This window comes from Rana temporaria, chromosome 3 (assembly GCF_905171775.1).
Source record: "Rana temporaria chromosome 3, aRanTem1.1, whole genome shotgun sequence".
Lineage (NCBI taxonomy): Eukaryota > Metazoa > Chordata > Amphibia > Anura > Ranidae > Rana > Rana temporaria.
Window position 1 is genome coordinate 398232391 of NC_053491.1, and position 6000 is coordinate 398238390.

General features: G+C 44.0%; 1 protein-coding gene across 2 annotated transcripts in view; it reads right to left on the reverse strand.

Moving 5' to 3' along the window:
- Positions 1–5303, reverse strand: part of ANXA4 (annexin A4) — a 112358-nt gene extending 107055 nt beyond the window's left edge. Inside the window, exon 1 of one of the 2 annotated variants that reach the window (XM_040345884.1) lies at positions 5183–5303. The gene's annotated coding sequence lies outside the window, so the exon portion shown is untranslated. The remainder of the gene's footprint in view (positions 1–5182) is intronic. The other variant, XM_040345881.1, reaches the window with a different exon arrangement.
- Between the last annotated feature and the right edge of the window lie 697 nt (positions 5304–6000).

The following is a 6000-nucleotide window of genomic DNA, read 5'->3' on the forward strand; positions in this document are numbered from 1 at the left end:
CCACGCCCCCTGCCACACCCCCTTAAAGGAGAATTATCCAAAAAAAGGTTAAAGGGGTTGTAAAGGTTTGTTTTTTATTTTCTAAATAGGTTCCTTTAAAGCGGATGTGCCACTAAAAAAATATATTAAAAGCCAGCAGCTACAAATACTGCAGCTGCTGACTTTTAATATTAGGGCACTTACCTGTCCTGGAGTCCAGCGCCGATCGCAGCAGATGACGAGCGATCGCTCGTCTCTCTGCTGCTCCCCCCGCCATCCACGGTGAGGGAACCAGGAAGTGAAGCGCTCCGGCTTCACTGCCCGGTTCCCTACGGCGCATGCGCGAGTCGCGCTGCGCCCGCCGATTGGCTCCCGCTGTGTGCTGGGAGCCGAGTGTTCCCAGCATACAACGGGGGACGGACGGGAAGCAGAGAAAAAACCCGTCTTTTGCCCGTATCGTAGGGCCGGAAGTGGGTGCAGATACCTGTCTGTAGACAGGTATCTGCACCCACCTCCCCCCTGAAAGGTGTCAAATGTGACACCGGAGGGGGGGAGGGTGCCGATCAGCGGGACTCCACTTTAGAGTGGAGATCCGCTTTAAGGTAGTGCATTGTTGGTTCACTTACCTTTACCTTCCATTTCTCTTCTAAATGTTTGTTTTCTTTGTCTGAATTTCTCACTTCCTGTTCCTCCTCAGTAAGGTGTTCAGTAAGCTGTTCTAAATGACTAACCACCGCTCGGATGATGGTGGAAAGCTTACTGAGGAGAAACAGGAAGTGAGAAATTCAAACAAAGAAAAAAAAAACATTTAGAAAGGAAAAGGTAAGTGAACTAACAATGCCCTAGCTTAACCACTTAAGGACCGCCTCCTGCACATATACGTCGGCAGAATGGCACGGCTGGGCACATGTACGTCCTGTACTAGTACCCAGCCGTGGGTCGTGGGTGTGCGCCTGTGACCCGGTCCGAAGCTCCGGGACCCGATCACCGCTGGAGTCCCGCAATTGGTCCCCGGAGCTGAAGAACGGGGAAAGTCGTGTGTAAACACGGCTAACCCGTTCTTCACTGTGGCGGCAGCATCGATCGTGTCATCCCTTTTATAGGGGGGACACAATCGATGATGTCAGACCTACAGCCACACCCCCCTACAGTTGTAAACACACTTCAGGGAACACATAACCCCAACAGCGCCCCCTTGTGGTTAACTCCCAAACTCCAACTGTCATTTCTACAGTAAACAATGCATTTTAAATGCATTTTTTGCTGTGAAAATGACAATGGTCCCAAAAATGTGTCAAAATGGTCCGAAGTGTCCGCCATAATGTCGCAGTCACAAAAAAAAAAAAAAAAGCTGATTGCCACCATTAGTAGTAAAATATATATATATATATATTTTTTTTTTTATAAAAATGCAATAAAACTATCCCCTATTGTGTAAACGCTATAAATTTGGCGCAAACCAACCGATAAACGCTTATTGCGATTTTTTTTTTCTAAAAATAGGTAGAAGAATACGTATCGGCCTAAACTGAGGACACAAATATATATATATATATATATATATATATATATATATATATATATACATACACACACATAAATACATTTTTTTTTGGGGGGGGGGATATTTATTATAGCAAAAAGTAAAAAATATTGCATTTTTTTCAATCTATTTTTTGTTTATAGCGCAAAAAATAAAAACCGCAGAGGTGATCAAATACCACCAAAAGAAAGCTCTATTTGTGGGGAAAAATGGCCGCCAATTTTGTTTGGGAGCCACGTCGCACGACCGCGCAATTGTCAGTTAAAGCGACGCAGTGCCGAATCGCAAAAAGGGGAAAGGTCCTTTAGCTGCATTTTGGTCCGGGTCTTAAGCGGTTAAAGAAACCAATTTAGAAAATAGAAGACAAACCTTTACAACCCCTTTAATTGAATCCACAAGGGACTTTTTTTTACCACTACTATTCCTTTTTATTGGCTTTTAAAATGTATTAATATACGTTTTTAATTCGTTTTTTAGAACACAAACAAAAATTACAGTTACAAAAACAACAAGCAAACAATAAATAAAACATTTATAAATACAGCAATTTATAATTTGGATGAAATGTTTAGCACTGGGAAACACCCTTTGAAAGATAATAAGTGTATTTTATATACAACTATATAGATGAGACTAAAATGAGGGACAAATGAAGGGGGAAGAGGGACAGAGGGACATCCCTCCAAATCAGGGACAGTTGGGAGCTTTGCTTTAACCTGCATGCTTTATTGCTCTTACTCTGACCTTGGATTTACGACTTACTGAGTTACTGACCCAGAATAGGTATGCATGTAAAGTGAAAGGCTTTTTCTAATTCAGTTAGGCCTCTTACACACGATAGGTTAACCAGAGGACAACGGTCTGATTTACCGTTTTCATCGGTCAAAACCGATCGTGTGGTGGCCCCATAGGTTATTTGACCATCGGTCAAAAAAAAGCCAACTTGCTTTAAATTTAACCGATGGATTCCTAACCGATAGGTCAAAACCGATCGTTAGTAGGCACAACCGTCGGTTAAAAATCCACGCATGCTCAGAATCAAGTCGACGCATTCTCGGAAGCATTGAACTTAGTTTTTTTCAGCACGTCGTTGTGTTTTACGTCACCGCGTTCCGACACGATCAGTTATTTAACCGATGGTGTGTGGGCGCGACGGACCATCAGTCAGCTTCATCGGTTAACCTATGACAATGGTCCATCGGTCCGTTCTCATCGGATGGACTGATCGTGTGTACGAGGCTTTACTCACCAAGTAGTGAAGCAAATACGAGGAAGAAAACTAAAATCAACAACGGAGCTCCCATATTTCTTTCCCCATTGGTTACTTTTAAGACTGATGTCAGAAGTTCATTGATTTCCAAATATACACATTGTTGTAGTTTTACTACAATTTTCACCATAGCCTTACCATATATAGTGAATGGGAGATATTCCTCCTGTACAGAGTATACCTTTCAAACATAGGCGTGCGCACAGGGTGTGCCAGGTGTGCCCAGGCACACCCTAATTACCCTGTGGAGCACAGATTTCCCTACTGTCCTGGTTCCCCCCCCCCCACAGCGCCTCCGGCTTCCCTCCTCTCCTCTCCCGCCGGCTGTTGCTGCAGTAATGTTTTAGGATAAGTGGAGGAAGGGATCGGTAAATATGTAATTTACTGGCCCCTTCCTTTTCTGAATGAACATAGTAAGTGATCGGTAGTGTGTGTTTGAGCTTTGGGGTGCACACCCTAATGCAATAGGCTGCGCACAACTAAGCTTTCAAACCCAAAGCATTCATCTCCAATACTCCACATGCAGCATTATTCAGTAAAGAGTTTTTACTAAGGGGTTGTAAAGGGTCGTTTTTTATTTTCTAAATAGGTTCCTTTAAGCTAGTGCATTTTTGGTTTACTTACCTATTCCTTTGATTTCCTTTGAATTCCCTTCGAAATGTTTTTTTTCTTTGTCTGAATTTCTCACTTCCTGTAAGCTTTCCCCCCATCATCCAAGCCGTTGTGGCTGGGGGTTAGTCAGCGTGCTCGCCCCCTTCCTTGGGACTACATCCCTGCAGGGAGACGCTGTGAACGTTCACAGCGTCTCCCCGCAGGGATGAGCATGCTGACTAACCCCCCAGCCAGAACGACTTGGATGATGGGGGCAAGCTTACAGGAAGTGAGAAATTCCGACAAAGAAAAAAAGTTTTTTAGAAGGGAAATGGAAGGAAAAGGTAAGTGAACCAACAATGCACTAGCTTAAAGGAACCTATTTAGAAAATAAAAAACTAACCTTTACAACCCCTTTAATTGCAGCAACCCAAAGAAACCGTAAGTTAGCAAGGCAAGTACTGTATTCACAAAGTACTTGCCTGCTAAGTTACGGCGGCGTAGCGTAAATGCGGCGGGCGTAAGCGCGCATAATTCAAATTAGGCTGAGGGGGCGTGTCTTATGTCAATATGGGTTGACCTGACGTGATTGACGTTTTTTAGGAAGAGTGCATGCGCCGTCCATGTACATATCCCAGTGTGCATTGCGGCAAAGTACGCCGCAAGGACCTATTGGTTTCAACGTGGACGTAAATTACGTCCAGCCCTATTCACGGACGACTTACGCAAACGACGTAAAATTTTCAAATTTCGACGCGGGAACGACGGCCATACTTAACATTACTAGTCCAGCTATTTGATGGAATAACTATACGCCTGAAAATGCCTTACGTAAACGGCGTATCTGTACAGCGTCGGCCGGGCGTACGTTCGTGAATCGGCGTATCTAGTGATTTACATATTCTACGCCGACCGCAATGGAAGCGCCACCTAGCGGCCAGCCTAAAAATTACACTTTAAGATACGACGGTGTAAGACACTTACGCCGCTCATATCTTAGCCTAATTTAAGCGTATCTGGTTAACAGAATACGCTTAAATTTGCATCGGCGCAGATTCAGACTTAGGCTGGCGTAGTCTATCTGAATCTGCCTAATACTCACCTACTGCTCCTTTCACTGCCATGAACATTAAAACAAAGCTATTTCTTAGCTTCAATTGAATCCTAGCTGGAGCTTACACAAGACTGCGGTCGCTTTCCCTTACCCATATCATAGCGCCCTCATGTGGGAGGAAGGTGAGTCACAAATACTTCTGCATACCCGGAAGTACCACATGCAGTGTTGAGAATACAAAAGGAAGGTAAGTATAAACCGCTGCAAGCTCACTTCACCTATTTAAAGTGAACCTTTCGCCTTGACCTGCATGGTTAAAGCACACATTTAATTTAAGTATAGAAATGGTCAAGTTTTGCTGTTTTTTTTTTTTTTTTTGTGTGTGTAATTTACCTGCACGCTAGTCTTAAAAAAGCTGCAACAAAAATAAAAATAACACATCTCTAAAACACTTCACTTCTTATAAACTGTACAAAAAACATATGACGGTAGCCTGCGGATGCCTTTAAATAAGGAACCCCATACATGTTGAAACATAACTGCTCACACGCGTGATCTTAGCAAGATAAGTCGCAAAGTGCGGAAAAAAAGACACTCCTGCCCCACCCCATACAGTTTGCAGAAAGTTTGTCTGCTTGTGTCACTGAACAAGCAACTGTGACCTGTCCGCTGTCCCCACAATGACCATACAGGATGAAAGCCCCCATGATGTCCCCTATGAAAGCCCCATGATGTCCCCTCTTACCTGCAGCAGTCTCTGGCTAGGCACACACGCGTCCTGGGAGGGAGAGGTGGAATTTTAAATGGAAGCAGGCTGGGAGGTGCAGGCTGGGAGGTTCTAGGTGGGGACTGGGGAGGGAGGGAGGTTCAGTCCCACCTCCAGTGACAGTTCTGTCTGGCACAGCAACAGCATGTTATCCTACAAAGCACACTGCAGAAGAATGGGGGAAGGATCTTTAACGTTGCAATCATTTTTGAAAAGGAAAGTTTATTTTAGAAGAAAAACTTTGCCTAATACAACAAAGCAGAATTTCATTGTGTAACTGTAAACTGACCGTGTGTATGCTCCATCACACTTTTTCTGTCAGTTTTCCTGCCAAGAATAGATTGAGAGCAGGATCTCAATTTTCGTGACAGGAAAAATTCCTATCGTGAACCGCGTTCGTCTGTATGCAATTACGACGCACAAAAAAACGCGCATGGTCAGAATCAAGCAGAAGAGCCGAACTGCCTATTGAACTTCATTGATCTCAGCTCGTCATACGTGTTGTACGTCACCACGTTCTTGACGTTCGGAATTTCAGCCAAGATTTGAGTGACCGTGTGTATGCAAGACAATTTTGAGCCGTTCTCCTGCTGAAAAAAAACGCAGTTTCCTGTCAGAAAAACTGATAGGGCCAGATTCTGAAAGGACTTACGACGGCGCAGCGCCATGTACGCCGTCGTAAGTCCTAATCCGACCCATCATATCTATGCACCTGATTCTTAGAATCAGTTACGTATAGATATCCATTAGATCCGACAGGCGTAAGTCTCTTACGCCGTCGGATCTAAACTGCATTT